Below are 18,109 nucleotides of genomic sequence, written 5' to 3' on the forward strand. Positions count from 1 at the left end.
GGTTTCAGACTTTCTTCAATGGTTTAGACACCAAAACTTCAATATTCCTCAAACTAGGCCTAATAGCATGCCTTTTAGCCATGCAACAACACTCACAAGGATTTTTCTTCAACTTTTTCCAAAATACTAGGAAAATAAATAATATATTTGAGTACCTTTTATGGATTACCTTAACATACCAAAAGGATAGGGTAGGTTGTTTGGAAGGTATATGACTATTTTCACTATTTCTTAGATTTTTAAGGCCTAATTCTCATACATTTACAAAGGAAGTGCTAACCATTCTAACTCCCAGGCTACAAATATTTTCATAGTGTCATACATAGGTTCAAATAAAAGTAATATGAATTAAATTTGACTCCAAGAGGTTTCTAGGTACCAAAGCCCCAAATTGTGCCCTTAAAACCCTTAAATTCAGGGCTTCCTCAATGTCATGCTTCACAAAATTTCTTGCAACAAATAAAGGTTGGAAAACCTTGTATAAAAAATTTCTATACACATTCCATCATAAAATAGTTCCCTTTCTTGTCCAAAACTCTCTAACCTTTAGCCTATCCTCCAAATTCACTTAGTTTCTTAGTCTTTTTTATGGTGATCACCACATAAATTAATCAAACTTGCATTTCCAAGATTAGTAAGATACTATACATGTTAAATTGATATTATTTATGTCAATAATATGTCATTCTATGAGAATAAGAGTGATACATTCATAGTGTGAAATCTACACAAAACTATCTTAAACTCAGATTTTCCAAAGCCTGAATAGTACCAAAATGATTAATAGTGAATGCAGTAGGTTTTTAAGAACATGAAAGAATTCAAAGAGATGAAGTATGAATGATCAAAACATTGTCCAAGGCAATCCAATCAATAGGAACTTTGAATCATACCAAAAAACCCTTTAACTTTGCAAGAAATTAGATTTTTTTAATTCAATTTTCTATAGCAGTCCCTACCATGGATTCTCTAACCATACAATGGATTTGTGAAAAAATTTAATAAACTACGATCAACTACCCAAACTGATCCAAATTGGTTGGATGATTTATTTGGCTTAAAACAATAAAGAAACCGATTCCCTCCTAAAGGTCCATGACCATTATAATTTGAAAATTCAAATTTATAACTTTGTAACTTTTGAATTTTTGAAATTGCTAAGTGATGAAACTTTACCAAATCATTTAAATGGACTTATTAACCTATTAAAAATATTAGTTTATCCTAAGGACCCTAGGACCTAAATTATCCTTATTTAAGGTATTTCTACCTATTTCCCTAGATACTAAATGCCCTATAGGTCTTAAGGACTCAAGGTTTATAAAAACACCAATGAGTCTCAAGCCTTTACAAATGGGTTGATATCAACTTGAAACTAGTCCTAACATTCTAAAGCATTATAACCTCCATTGTGAGCTAGTTAGGAAGGTAGTGCTATGAACGATCACTACAATGTCTTGTGAAATGCCTTGCATTGTCTTTGTAGACACTATTTTTAAAGGTGACAGGTATGTTAAGAAATCTAAGAAGTTTCCAATACCTATGCATGGTCTTCATATATTTTTGAAGTGAAGTCTAACTCCCAAAGTCTACTAATCAGTGTGTGCACGTGATCTCCATGTATTTTTCATTTTCAAGATAAATAAGTCAAATGCATACTCAAGTTTAGTTTAAAACTGAAAATGGTATTTTGGAGTTTACATACCAAAGGTTCATCATTTGAACTCCTTGCACTTGTATCTGATGATATCCCTATCTGGTCCTGATCTATTATAGTTTTCACTTCCTTAGCTCCCTTATATTTTCTTCCACTTCCATTTGTAGGTGTGTTCACAAATGAAACTTGTTTACTCTTTTTGCTTTGTCCTCCTTCAGTTACAAACCAATATTACAATCACATTAAATGCTAGAACAAAATCAAGAAATACAATAAAAGTTTTGAACATAGGAACCATTTTATGGAAGAGTAAATTGATTATCTGTATACTTCTAATTCTTTTCAAATCCATCAATAAACATTTTATATCCTAAAATATCAAAAGTTCATTTTTTTTTCACTAGACCTAAATAGTATTTTGGTTCTCTCAACTTATACATCGGATAAATAGAATTATCCTTAGGGAGATATATCTGTAATTGCCCCATTATCATCAAATTGAGACCTATTTTCCTTCCTACTTTTTGATGATTGTGACCCTCTACAATCCCAAGCATAAGACAATTAACACACAATGGTACTTGAACAAAAAGAACTAATAAACATTGAGGATGTGAATTGATAATACCATTTCACAGATGATTTTGGCATCTCACCCTTTATCACTGGTGCTTCGACTTTATTAGCCCTCTTCTTTGGTGACCTGCAAATGAAGAATGAGCATAGTAAAAAATCTAAGAGAAGATTAATCAACTAAAATTAGAGAATGGCAAAAATTGAATCTTGCTTGTCATTAAGAATTATCCATTTGTACAAATCCTTGCTTTCTGAGTTGTATGATAGCCCTTGCTTGATGAGTATTGGAAACTTCTCCCATTGTATCCTTGCTTTTGCTAGTTTGAAGTTTCTAGTTACATGCACACAATCATGACTTACATCACAAAGCATTCACATTCTAACAATTTTCATGTTCTTTCATTACATTTTGATCTAAACAATAAATTCTAAACTTTAACTTATTCAAATGACTAATCTGAAAATGGGTCCTATTAAAGAATCTAATATATATTCAAATAATGTATCTATATTCTAAAAAAATCAAAACATAAAATCTGTGATTTAAAATTATCTCATCACTTACACATAATAAGAATACTCACCTTGTCATGTGGATAGTCTTGCGAGAGAGGATGCAACATTGTATTTGGATCCAATTCAATCTAATGAGCCAACTAGATCTGCTCTACATTTTAATGACTCAAGTATTGCCTCGTGGTCTGACTCATGAACTTTCCAAAGAATCTTATTATGTGATTTTCCACTATATTTTATCAAGTGGACATTCGATGTGACAAGGTTTGAATAATGAAGAATCTTCCTTACTATTTGCCAATCCTCGAATAACCACAAGTTAGGGTTCTTCATAGAAAATCATCTAAGCCATGTGCCAGTTACAACCACTGCACTAACATGGTACTCTAAACCTTCACCATCTATATTTGAGTGATCCAATTTTTGTTTATCTTGGACATAATGACATAAATAATAATCCATCTTTTCTTCATTGTCTTTAGGTGCAATAACAACAAAAACATAGCTTGCAGTGACAAATGTACAAAATGTGGTCATTAATTCAAAAAATACTTAGGTAAAAGTTATAAAGTTACGTATTGAAATTAAAAAGATATATAAATATATATATATATTATTAGGTTGCACTAGATCATACAAGTGGTTAAATTCAATAGATGAATCCATCTATAACATTTCTAGTGCTTGTAGGAGAAGATTGGTGTCAATTGGGTCCAAAACCCATATATCCCATTTGTCCACCCATTTAGTCAACTCACAGTCATCCCAGTTTTTTTTTGCACATGATGGACAATAGCATGCCATCTTTCATGTGTGGATACTCCATGAAACTACATCAGATCTTTTAAAAGAGTGCATCTCACTAGACCTTGCTAGTGTGCAACAATCTTGATATGGTGCAAAGTTAGTATTTTCTATCAACCCAAAAAATCTATGAACCATAGACTCACCTTCCTTACTTGGACCCATTGTAGCATTACAGCACTAGACAATGGATTTTTCATTTGTCAATATTGCTCCATCTTTTTAATTTAGTTCTTCACAAGCTAAGGCTCTTTTAATGAATGTGCCTACACCATCATGCTCTCCCTTTCCATGACTAGCCTCTATGAAATTTCACATATATTGAATTCTACACAACCTATGCATCCTGCTCAACCAATAGAACATCTGTTCATTCTTGAATTGAGATGTGCAATTGTCTGACCAAATAATGTGCTAACAATATATAATGCCCTTATTAGCCAAATCTCCATAAAATAGTTGAAAACAACCCTATACAAACTCTATAGAATGTGATTGATCATCACTGATGTAAAAATGGTACTCCCTCAAAATCTTCATGTCATCCTTTATACTTGTAGGTGAATGCATGAATTTTATGTGAACAAATATGGAAACTTGTTGAGAAGTATAATACTTTTCTTGCACTTCATTTTGTGGTTGTAGTGTGTAGTTCTCTACGAATTCTACAACTAAAACAATGGTATCTTGTGGAAACGTATCCTTGCACAAGTTGAATTGCAAATCCAACCATTGATCTCTATGTGTATGCCTTGCATACTCATAAATAATCTTTTCACGAAAAATCTTCATGAACTCATACACTGGAATCTTTTGAATGACAAAATCACATCTTTTGTCCTATTTCCCATCTTTTAGAGCATATTTCACTATCTTGAATTTTTCGTAATCTACTATCTCATTTTTAATTGCATGTGTACTATCCATATGTTGACAAGTTGATAAAAGTTGCAAAGAACCACAAAATAACCATGCACCATCCAAGCATGATGTCTTGTAAAATTGTTGGCCATCCCCTATTTCACATAAAATATTGGATATGAATTCCCTTGAAGATCTTGGTGGCTCATCCATGTCACAATCCTACAAAAAAAAATTAGAATGGGAAAACACAAATATATGCCTAAAAGCATCAAAATGGTTAGAAAATTCAATATGTGTCCTACAACAAGTTGTGCATGTGTAATTTATCTTGACATAGAAGGGTTTACCCATCTCAAAAAATCTTTGACTTATTCAAATTTGAGGATACATACTAATAAATTTTGCAAAAAATTGGGTTTGAGTTGAGTCCAAAAAATGTTTCACATGTGGGTCACAATTTTGGCTACCAATCCTCCTTACAACATCTATTTGATTAGGGGAAACATGTGTTATTTTTCCAAAAATCTTTGATCAATGATTTCAAAGCTTCACTAATTTTGTTATCCTTTCGCAGTAGTCTACCACTAAATGTTCAGAACTCATTTTTTGTTGGATCTTCCAATCTCTCATGCCTTAGCATGGCTCTCCTTAGAGTATCTCTACCAATTTTTAATATTTTTCTTGTCTTTCTCATGAGTCAAGCTTTCTTCATTTGGCTACTTACTATTGTCGATGTAAGTACTCATCTTGTGATATTACTATCTTTAGTGCATGATTTAGAACCCACTTTGTCATAAGCAATCATTAAATTCTTTACAATGCTTTTTTCATTCGAATCATCCATTGTTCTTAGCCCAAGAATCTTCATGATAGGCCTAAATTTCAAATTCCTTGTCATTTCAACAAATAATTGGCATTGACCTATAATATTTAATTCTTCAAAAAACAATCTCCACATACAATTAATTTTTCTTTGACAAGTATGCTTGCTAATCTTGTTAGGCATCAATTTCAAAATGTTAGTATCAATATCAATAAAATATTTTGGTCTTCTAAAATGAATACTAGAAGGTGTTATAATCTCTTCCATTTCCTCAACATTTTGAACATCAACATAAGGTTGAGTGTATTGCATACCTTGAACCGAAGATGATGTGCCTTGGCAGTAAGATGCAAAAGATGAAAGATCACCTACTTGATGTGTTGATGTTGTGTCTTCAATATGACATGATGCAGTGTGTACATTATCGGATCTACAAATTAGTGTCTCTTCAACATGAGAGGATGATATGACTCCAACATTGGAAGATGGTATAGCTTCACAATTCAATTGTCTTGTTGAGCGTAATAGTCTCATTCATTCTCTTTGTTTTTCCAATTCTTCCTCTTTGTTTCTTTGTATCAGTGGTTCTTGATCCTCTTTGAAAGTAAATTCTTCAATATTGCTTTACAATTTTCTTTGTTCATGTAGCAATTTCATTTTATCTCTTTTAATTGTCAAATCTCTCTCCCAATCTTCATTTGTTTGAGTTTTTTGTTTCTTCCTTGACATGATGATGATTTCTACATGTCAAATTATTCAAATATCTAAATTACTTACAATGTGTAAATTACAAATCATTCAAATACATATAAAAATTACAATTATTTGAATGAATACACAATATATATCAAACAACTTGTCAAATTCCGAACCATTTCAAAATAACATTTCATTCAAACATACAAATTTCAAAGAATTCACTATATATTGAACAACATGTCAAATTATAATCAAATATGTAACTGTATATCAACAAACAATATTTAAAAAGGATTTAACTAACCATTTCTATACAAAGAATATTAAAAAAGTCTTCAAATCACATATTCGATGATTGAATTTGGTGTTTGCTAGCTTCAAAAAGTCTTCAAATAGTGTTTTCTATGTTGAAACCCATGTTTTCTGTCAGAAAAACATAATGCACAATAGAACAAAAGTAGATAATGGATGAAATGGGACCCCTTTTTACCATTTTTGAAGTGATTTGACATAGTGTGTATGCACTATAGCATGTATCCACTATGTCAAAACACATCTCTCCCTATCCCACCATCCCCCATCCCCTACTCTCTCTCTCTCTCCTCTCCCATCCCCTACTCTCTCTCTCACTCTCCCTCTCCTACTCCCTCTCCCATCGCCTACTCTCTCTCACTCTCCATCTCCTACTCCCTCTCCCATCACCTACTCTCCCTCTCTCTCTCTCCCATCCCCTACTCTCTCACTCTCTATCCTCTCCCATCCCCTACTATCTCTCTCTCACACTTCTATCCCTCCCTCTCTCTCAGGCTACTCTCTCTCCCATCCCCTACTCTCTGTCTCTCTCCCTACTCTCTCTCTCCCATCCCCCCCCCCCCCCTCTCTCTCTCTCCCCCCTATCCCATCCCCTACTCTCTCTCACTCTCCCTCCCATCGCCCACTCTCTCTCTCCCTCTCCCATCGCCTACTCTCTCTCACTCTATCTCCTCTCCCATCCCCTACTCTCTAGATCTCTCACACACACTCCCATCCCCCCTCTCACTCTCTCTCTCCCACTCCATCTCCCACTGCCTACTATCTCTCTCTCACTCTATCTCTCCCTCTCTACTCTCTCTCTCCCATCCCCTACTATCACTCTCTCTCCCATCCCCCTACTCTCTCTCGCACTCTCTCCCATCCCCTACTCTCAATCTCTCACTCCCATCCTATTCTCTCTCTATCACCTCCTACTCTCTTACACTCTCTCCCATCCCCTACTCTCTCTCTTACACACACTTCCATCCCCCCACTCCCTCTCTCACCACCTAGTCTCTCTCTGCTATTCATTACTCTCTCTCTTTCGGGCTACTCTCTCTCTCTCTCCTCTCTCCCACCACCTACTCTCTCTCTAACTCTCACTCTCTACTCTCTCTACCCCCCTACTCTCTCTTACATTTTCAAATTCTCTTCCATCCCCTATTCTCTCTCTCTCTCTCTCTCTCTCTCTCTCTCTCTCTCTCTCTCTCTCTCTCTCTCTCTTGCTACTCTCTCTCTCCCCTCTCCCACCACCTACTCTCTCTCACTCTCACTCTCACTCTCACTCTTGTTCTGTCAATCTCATTCTCTCGCTATCTACTCTCTCTACCACCCCCTACTCTCTCTCACATTTTCACATTCTCTTCCATCCCCTACTCTCTTTCTCTTACACACATTTCCATCCCCCCTCTCTCTCCCTCTCACACTCCCTCTCCCATCACCTACTCTCTCTCTCCTATCCCCTACTCTCTCTCTCCTATTCCCTACTCTCTCTTTCATACACATGCACTCCCATCCTGCTCTCTCTCACTCTCCCTCTCCCACTCTATCTTCCACCGCCTATTCTCTCTCTCCCCCATCCTCTACTCTCAATCTCTCTCTCTCTCTCCCCATTCCTTCATCTCAATCTCTTTCTTCCACCTTGTACTCTCTCTCTGCCACCCCTACTCTCTCTCACACTTCCTCTCTCTCCCATCCTCTACTCTCTCTCTCTCTTACACACATTCACATTCCCGTTCGCCCCTCTCTCTCCCTCTCCCACTCCGTCTCCCACTACCTACTCTCTCTGATCCCCTACTCTGTCTCCCTTACACAAACTTCCATTCCCCCTCTCTCTCCTTCCCACTCCCTCTCCCACCACCTACTATTTCTCTCTCTCACTCTCTCTCGCATCCCCTATTCTCACTCTCTCTCTGCCACCCCTACTCTCTCCCATCCCCTACTCTCTCTTACACACACTCCCATCCCCCCTCTCTCTCCCTCTCCACTCCCTCTCCCACTACCTACTCTCTTTCTCTCCCATCCCCTACTCTCTCTCTATCTCTCTCTCCCCTCTCCCATTCCCAACTCTTTCTCTTTCACACACACACACACACACACACACACACACACCTATCCCCCCCTCTCTCCTCTCCCATCCCCTACTCTGTCACTCGATCTCCCTCTCCTACTCCCTCTCCCACCACCTACTCTCTCTCTCCCTCTCCCACTCCTCTCCCTCCACCTACTCTCTCTCTCTCCGCCCTCTCCCTCTCCCACTCCTCTCCCTCCACCTACTCTCTCTCTCTCCCCCCTCTCCCTCTCCCTCTCCTCTCCCTCCACCTACTCTCTCTCTCTCCCCCCTCTCCCATTCCCTACTCTCTCTCTTTCACACACATGCACTCCCATCCTCCTCTCTCTCACTCTCCCACTCCCACTCCATCTCCCACTACCTATTCTCTCCCTCATTCCCTACTCTCAATCTCTCTCTCCCATCCTATACTCTCTCTCTCTCTCCCCATCCCCTACTCTTAATATCTCTCTCCCATCCTATAATCTCTCTCTCTCTACCACCCCTACTCTCTCTCACACTTCCTCTATCTCCCATCCCCTACTCTCTCTCTCTTACACACATTCCCATTCCCCCCCTCTCTCTCCCACTCCCTCTCCCACTACCTACTCTCTCTCCCATCCCCTACTCTCTCTCTCTCTCTCTCTCTCCCCTCTCCCATCTCCTACTCTCTCTCTTTCACACACACTACACACTCCCATCCCCCTCTCTCTCTCCTCTCTCATCCCCTACTCTCTAGATCTCTCACACACACTCCCATTCTCCCCTCTCATCCTCTCCCACTCCCTCTTCTACCACCTACTCTCTCTCTCTCTCTCACTCTCTTCCTCTCTACTCTCTCTCCCTTATCCCCCGCTCTCTCTCTCCCCCCTCTCCCATCCCCTACTTTCTCTCTCTTCCACCCCTACTCTCTCTCACACTCTCACACTCTCTCCCATACCCTACTCTCTCTCACACTCACACACACTCACATCCTCCCCTCTCTCTCTCTCTCTCTCTCTCTCTCTCCCTCTCTCACTCCCTCTCCCACTACCTAATCTCTCTCTGCCATCCTGTACTCTCTCTGCCAACCCTACTCACTCTCTCAAACTTGCTCTCTCTCCCATCCCCTACTCTCAATCTCTCTCCCTCATCTCGTACTCTCTCTTTGCCACTCATACTCTCTCTCACACTTCCTCTCTCTCCCATCCCATACTCCTTTTGCCACTCGAGCTACTCTCTCACTTCCTCTCTCCTATCCCCTGCTCTCTCTCTCCCCTCTCCCATCCCCTACTCTCTCTCTCTCTCTCTCTCACACACACACACACACAGCCATCCCCCCTTTCTCTTCATCTTTCTTTGCATCTCTTCTTCCTCCTCTATGCACTATTTTGGTCTCAATAGTGTGTGTGTGTACTATAGCACACATGCACTATTGAGACCCAAATTCAAAAGCTTTAAATAGTGAGTGTGTGCTATAGGGCATACACACTATTCAAAGTTTTGCATTAAAACCAAGCTTAAGGCTTGGTTTTGCCTTGGAGATCCAACCCAAAGGTTTGGAGTTTATAAACAAGTCTGAGACATGTTTTGCTGCAAACATACAAAAAATGATTGATTTTTCTTCTATGCTCTCCTTCAAGATTCCTCATGGTTGGGCATCAATAAGATTAGGTTACATGACATTGTAGGTCTTTGTGTTAGCTATATAACCATATAATTTATTTTTAATTTGAACTATTTCAAGTCCTTCATCTATAATTTCTTTTGAGTGTATGTCCATTTTTGTCAAAAATCATGATGTACTAATTGGGCTATAGATTTTAGCTCATTCATTAAATTTTGCAACAACTTAGTTTTCTAGAAACTAGACTCCATTCTACACACTTTGAAAAAAAAAAGTTTTCTTTTTAGATTAGTTTTCAATTATTTCTAGGGGGAGCACATAGATATTTCACATTTTTGGGATGTGTCTAGTTAAAAAATTCATTAAAAAAATACACATTATAAAATTACCCAAAAAACCTAAGATAAACTATATAGTGTTAAGTAACTTTTGACCAAAGTGATTAAAGATTTTTTTTTTTAAAGTTAAAATTTTAGGGGCCCACACTTTGCATTATGTTATTTTTTTTCAAATAAACAGTACCACTTTCTATGGCCCCCTTTTTTGAGGACCTAAAACTAAACCATTTTGGGAAAAAAATATTAGTTTAGAAACTAGATTCAAAGGACTACAACTTTTATTTTTGTCATATCTAAAAATCTTGAGCATAATTATCTTCAAATTCTTGTTGAAGTTTAGAAATTACTAATTTCAAGAAAAAAATGTTCACTTATACCCTCCCTTTTGGCACCACAACTTGGTGTACTTACCTAGTGGGAACATGTTTAAATGCATTTCCATGAGATACCTTGATAAGACCATTAGGATCGAATCCTTGCCTTGCTTTGTACCATCCTAGATGATACCATTCCAATTCCTTCTCCATAGCTACAAAGGCAACTTGATTAGGGAAACTATCATTGTCAATTCCAAATGAGAAGGTAATCCCTATCTTACCTTTGAGTCTCATTATTCTATCATAGTGCTCAAGTTGCCTAGCCAATTCCATCAAAACTACCTTATCAGGTGGGTATCTTGGAAGCCTCTTGGGACTAATTGTGCTTCCCACTACTCTAATATAGGTGAATTGTGGAAATTGGATACACCAACTCCCACACTTCTTTATCTTTGCTTCTACTTTCGATGACAGTCTCCTAGCAGGTGTCCCTTGTAATACCCTTACTGTCTTCATGGAAAAGGTATCACAGAACATTTTGTAATCTTTGTTGTTGTGCAAATGAAGTTGTGGATAGTAATCATGCACCAAATATTGCCTCGATCCACTACCAATTTCTCCTAAGGCCTTAAGTCCTAGACTTTTATACAATCTAGCAATTAGATAAAATAGATAGGATCCCATGTAGAATTGTTTTTGGTTTTGTATGATTCTAAGTTACAACTCTAGATTATCACTTATGATCCTAGCCAAATCAAATCTTATTTTTCCTTTTTCAATTTCATCAATAAAGATTTAAATCTAGTTTTTGAATTGCATACCTTGAGCCAGGCCCATGATCTGGCTAAGAAACACAACGAGATCACCCTATTCTGATTTGAAATCCACCACTATGAGCCTTGATGATCTAGTTATCCGTTTATTTTCCTTATGTAGCGAATCATATTTTAGATGCATGAAATAAGCTTCTTAGTTATCCTAAAATGACTTGTCTGCCTGATCCATCATCACCATTGTCATGGTATCCTACTATAGAGTGTAAATGCTTCTTTGATTTCCTATCTTCCAATGTTGGCCAACACCCTCTTCCTTTCATCAAAAATTATGGATTTACTAATCAGATCAAACCTAGATGCACACTCCATAACCAATTCTAGATAAGGCAAGGTAGGAGGAAAAGCTATTGTGTGTACAATTCCACTCCTATATTTTTTTTTTGCCATGGGGGATTTTCCTTCCTTTAGTTTGTTCTTTACTTATATCGTATTTACTATATCGACATTGGTATCAATTATTCGCCTCATTTTTTAGAAGAAAGTTGTTTTGGGCATCATATCCTCCTTGTATTTTTTACTATTTTTTCCGTTAGGGTTACTTACTTCTACCCCTTCATTCTAAGTGATATGGACTACCCTTATCAATTTCCAACCTTTCTTTTATTAATGGATTCTACACTTATTTTTGCCTCACCAAGTCTTATCACTACACTTATCAATCTCCAATCTTCAACCTAGGATGGGACTAACACTTATTTTTGCCTCTTCGTTCCTTAGGATGGACTACACTTATATCTTCCAACTTCATTTGTGGGGTGCTCTAGCTTATTTCTAACTCTTCAAATGTCCAATCATGGATTCTACCCTTATCAATCTCTAATCTTCAACCTAGGATGGGATGATGAAGTGGTGGATGATGAATGCAAGAAGAACCAAGGGAAACAAAACTAGACAAGAACAAAAGAGCAAAATCCACTTAAGGACCACTTTCAACTCTAAATGAATTGAAATTACCTTTATCAATGGTCGGGTCTTCTTTGAAGTTTGAATCACACCTAAGAATTTCAAGCCCCTTGCAGATATTGATGCCCTAGCTAAAGAAATCAAAATTTTGTCCACTTGAAATTGTTGATGTATGTTCCAAAAAAATATACTTTATGACTTGTTTTCTTCGCCAACAAAATCATCCAATCTCTAGGAGAAAATTGCAGCCCCTCTCGAAAATCAAAAAAATTTCTTCCACAAAATTTGGCTTTAAAGGAAAAAAAATTATAATTTTCCACAAGAAGTTCCCTAGGGTAGAAATGTATCCTTCATGGAAGAAAAAATAGATTGCCAACAATGGAAATCCGCCTTCACAATAATGCCAAAATCTAGAAAAAAAATCACCTTAAGAAAAATTGTTGCCTTCCTCAAAATTTGCCCAAGCATGGAAGAGGAGGATGGAATGAATGAAGAGACAAGGGGAAGGAGATCCCTCTTATATCCAATTCGCTTGCCTTCTCTAGTTGGCGGACATGCACCTAGGAGGAAAAAAATAATATTAATTAATGCATAATTGTGGCCTGGATTAAATGATAAGCTAAAAATTATTTTTGCCTCAATGAAATTTGCATTTTTAAATTGTCAGTTAGACCAAAATTGCAAAAATAAAACAAATAAAGCCTTGGAGATGCTAAATGTTTTCATTTAATGATGATTTAGTAATTAATATATCATTAAAAAATGGATTTGGCAAGCCAAAATTGATTTTTTCAACTTTAAATTACCAATTTCTTTAAATATTTTAAAATCTTCAAGGTAGATTTAATTCAATTAATGCTAAATTTTGCAATTTAATTTAAATTGATTTTTCTATACAATTTTTTTTTTTTAACCAAAATCAATTTTGCAATTTGATTTCACCATCAAAAATTAATTTTTTTTTCACTGAAAAAATTCAAGATTTTCCAAAAAACCCAAATCTAACGAAAATTTCATTTTTTGAAGATTACTCAAGTTTATACAATTATATCCAAATTTTCAACAACAAAATCGTCTAAGTACACAATTTACAATTTTATCTTGCCAAGTGTTGTTCTTTGAAACTTGTTCAGCCTAAGGATAAAATTAGTCATTTTGGAAAATCAAGCTTAAAATTGAGTGAAAAATAAATTTAACCTCCTCCCTCATGACTTGAAGGCATCCAAGAAGTAAAATTTTCTAAGATCAAATTTTTTTGGACAACTTCAAAAATTATTGCCAAGGCAATAAAAAAAAATGGGGTCCCCAAAAAATTTTGGGGTGATGGTGTGTAAACCTCACAACATCTAGCATCAACCCAAAGAAATGTTCCTAAAAATTTCAAGAAATAAGTAAGTTAGAGAAAAAATCTCAAGATGGCCTATCCACAAATCTACTTAAGGACAACCACTCAACAAGGAAAAGGACTCTCAAATTGATTCTAAGTACTTTGACCATAAGTTACTCACATGTCTGCAAATGATTTATTCCCCACTCGACGAGAACTTGGTACTCTCTCAAATCCATTGAACTTAGCTATTGTAATATCCTTACTTCAAAAGCAACTTGGATAGAGCCCCACTACCAGCCAGGTATCTATAGCCTCGACGGAGTTATCATTGTGGCACCACAATCATGGTTCTACCTTTAGTGATTCTTTTTATAACACCGGGAGAGATGATTGCACACCCTTGAACCAAATTTCATCAATATTTTCACTTTGATACTGCTTTTTCTCTTTTTTCATGATATTTTCTCTTTTTTCTTTTCTTTTCAATCTTTTGTTTGGTTTGTAGGCAATGAAGCATGTGGAGGGTTTGGAAGACCAGAGTGGCACTGATGCAAGTGTATGATTTATACTAAGTCTAATTTCAATTCAAAACATCAAGAGTTTATAGCAATTAAGTGTGAGTAAGATGTTGTAACCATGCCAGAGATAACTCGAGAACCAATGACTAAACACATCCTTTAATCTCTAAACCTTGTTAAATGTATTTGCGAAATGAACAAGAAATACTCTTTTTTGTCACCAAAAATGTAAAATCTACACACCTTGCCCACAAGTAATAACATGGACCCCCCTTTGCTCTAACAAAGGCCCAAAATAAAAATTGCTTTTCAACTAAGGGAAGCTAAAATAGTTTCAAATCAAATGAATTGATGCAAATCAAGCTCAAGCTCCCTCACAATGCCTAAACTAAACAACTAAAATATATCTACTTTAACCAACTGAAAGGGAAACTTTAATCTACCCAACTGAAAGGAAACTAAACTAATCCCCTAAACCAAATGGTCCAAGGAAAACCTACCCTAACTATGCACAAGACTCTAAAGGGACAACACTAACTAATCTCATATATACACTAGATTTAACATGGTTTCTCAAGATGCTCAAAAGTAACAAGGTTTTGGTGATAGTTCTCAATCTCGCAAACTCATCTTATACTCTGAAAAAAATTTGGTCACCTCAAACTCAACCTCAGGAAAAGTATCATGCAAGATCAACAATTGAGGAAATTCATTAGGACCATGATCCAACCACAAACAAGTTTTCTCTCCAAAATTTCCATAATCAAAATAACAACTTTTGCAACTTTGAATGCTAGGAGCTAGGAAAGATACAACCTAGAATGACTCAAATTCAAATGGAACCTACAAATTCTCCATGGCCTTAACAAGTTGAAGTTGCTGGTGAACCATCCTAATAACATCAACACCAAACCCTTGAGTGATCAAGGTAGGGTCAGTCATGAAGTCAAGGTTTTGAAAAATCCTTCTAGGGGGCTTGTCCTTGTGAAACATGAACTATTCATCCTTGTGAATCTCCTCAAGTGTATCCTCAAAAATCAAGGATTACTTGATATTCTCCCCATAAAAAACCTCTCCAAGTTGCTCAAACACAATATCCAACTGTAGCATCAACCCAAATTATTCTTTTTTTTCCATTTCTATGAGACCAACTTGATCATGACTTAACAATCCTTGCATATCCTTTCCAATAGGAGCTTCATCATCTAGCATGTAATTTCCATTTGAACTCTCTTTAGGAACATCTTGCAATTATTTATGAAGACTCTCACCAAACATACAACCTTCAAGATTGATAGGAGAACCATCATACATCTTTGTGAGTCGCCCATCAACTTCCATTTCAAGTGGAAAATTTTCTAGAGGTCGAAGTTGATGGTGAATCATGCCACTTACAACAACTTGATCACCTTGAAAGGCTTTGGGAAATAACTCCTTTTGTATTTCTTCAATAGGATCTTCAAGCATCCCCCCAAAGAACATAGTGAAGATAGCATCTTGTTTTGGTTTATGAAAATTTTCCTTATATCTTGATTCTCTTGTGATATCTTGTAATTCCTTGTTCAATTCACCCACTTGATTATCTTCCTCTTTAAGGATATTTGAAACTTGTTGCAACCCATCATCAAGAGTCACCTCTCAAATTATGCATGAAGGCTCACCAAAGATTTCCTTTTTGTCCACCTTTCAATGTTCTATTTGTAGTTCTTCACATGTCTTCACTTGTTGACCTTATTGTTTACTAGGTCTTGACTCCTTTGAGTTTTTTGTTCCATCGGCATTGAACCTTGAGCCACATAAACTAGTTGAGGCCCTTGTTGTCTATTGAATTCACTAATATTGCCATTTCCAATCTCTTGTGTGGAGCTTCCTATCTTTCAATATGAAACTTCTTGAGATGAATTTGTCATGTTCACTCTTGGAATGTCTTGGATCACATTTACCAAGTTAGGAGTAGGCCTCCCTTGAGTATGTGTTATTACACCTTGAGTGTGAGACCCTTGTGATTGTTATCTTTTAGATTGTCAAGGAACATATCTCTAATATCCACTACCTTCAATAATTCAAAAAAAGAGAGATTAATTTTGACCTTCTTCATCTCCTCTGTCATACTCTATCTTAATCTTTTCAACTCTTCATTGTTCATAGCATTGTTTCCAGTTCTTTCTCTATTTGCTTCTTTTATTGACTGGAGATTCTGCAATCCTTGAGTACCTTGATTTTTTGTTGTGTACTTTGTTCAAAAATTTGTTGTCCATTTCCATTGTTATGACTCCCATGTCTATATTCAGGTGTATCCCTTAAGGAATTTGGTACATTACTTGCATTGGGGTGTGGAGGCATATTGAAATTATTTGGGGCTATGGAGGATGTGAAGGGTCCATCATTTCTCTTATTGTTCCTCTGATACAACCTTGCATTGCTAGCTAGTTGTTGAAATGTTTAGTTCCTACCTATTCCTTGAACTAGAACAGTGTCTCCCAAAGGTGGGAAAGAAAAATATGACTCATTATTATACCCCTTCTAATCCATTACCTCATCAACTGGCTCTTTGCTAACTCGGGAGGAAATCTCCCTTGGTGTTCTTCATATGCTTCAAATTTTGGCAGAAATGAAAACTCCTCAAAAGTCGAACACTAATCATATCCCAAGGATGGGACAATCTTATACCCTGTAACCTTAACATCTTCCTAATTATTCATCTCATCTATTATGTTTTCAAACAAGTTAGATGCCCTCTTGAGTTATGCACATCCCAACTTTGAATGTTGATCAGTCTCATGGAATCTACAATATTTAGACTATTAGAGTAAATAATTAATAATTAATTATTTATTATATTTACTTAAGCTTACATAGGTTAATACACTTATTTATTAGTTGTAGTCTAGGAGTTTGTTCTCTCTAAGTCATACTTATCCTCTCACCTTGTTTGAGGACTTTCCACCTCATGTGGATGTATGCTTAGTTTTCACACTTATCTCCTAGTGTCTTCTAGCTTGTTGTAGGAGATTCCTTGGGCTCTTTATATTCGAGCTCCCTCATTGTATTTTCACATCACTTATGGCATTATCGTAAATACATATTTTCTCTCTCATGTCTGTTTAGGGTTTCTCCCTTGCTACATGCTCTTCCTTGCTTGGCTTCCCTTTGACAGGTTATTGCATGCAAGTGATCTTGGGCATCTTAAGAGTTGGATTTCATCAACTCCAACATGGTATTAGAGCCTACCTACTGCTACTTGGTTGAAGAAATTTTGAAGCCGTGATTTGGAGTCACACACCCTAGTTTGTTTATGCAATTTTTTTCAAATCGTGGGAACAAAATTCTTTTAGAGCACTTTGGACCCAAATGGGCACTGCCATTAGATCCAGAAGGTTGTTTATAGTTAGGATTCATATAAAACTTGTCAATTTTGGAGACAGGGCTCCGAGAGGAAAAGCTTTTTAGCTCAGAGGACCTTTCGTACGATTGTACAGATGCATAGGGTTACATCAGCGGTCCCCTTGATCACTCCGCCAGAGGAAAGGCTTAACAGCGCCACTCTACCAAATGTCCTCGCCCAATTCCTATCACCCAAGCACTTGTTCTGTTCTGCACTCCGCTAACAAAAAATGCTTGCACCTCCACTCCTATGAGTTTCATCTCCAATGCTCCACTCATCCACCCCCTGCCTACGTGGAGCCACAGATTTCTAACATGCAAGTCTGATAGCCCAGTCACCAGCACACGTGACTCTTCTGCATCAGCCACATATAGTGTGACATATGGCAGGGCTTCCACATGGCACTTTGCCAGGTGGCCCCTACCATGTCATCTGCTTTACCACATGGCCTCATTTTTTACTGCGATGACTAATTGGCCATCAATTTTAAGCCATTGAAATGATGACATCAGCATGATTTCAGCACTACATCACCCTCTTGCACCACTCCAAGATCCTTTTTGACCTACTTGCAATTTTTTGGCCATAACTTGAGC

Source organism: Cupressus sempervirens, chromosome 4, assembly GCF_028749045.1.
Source record: "Cupressus sempervirens isolate cs-2001-9-10 chromosome 4, ASM2874904v1, whole genome shotgun sequence".
Classification (NCBI taxonomy): Eukaryota; Viridiplantae; Streptophyta; class Pinopsida; order Cupressales; family Cupressaceae; genus Cupressus; species Cupressus sempervirens.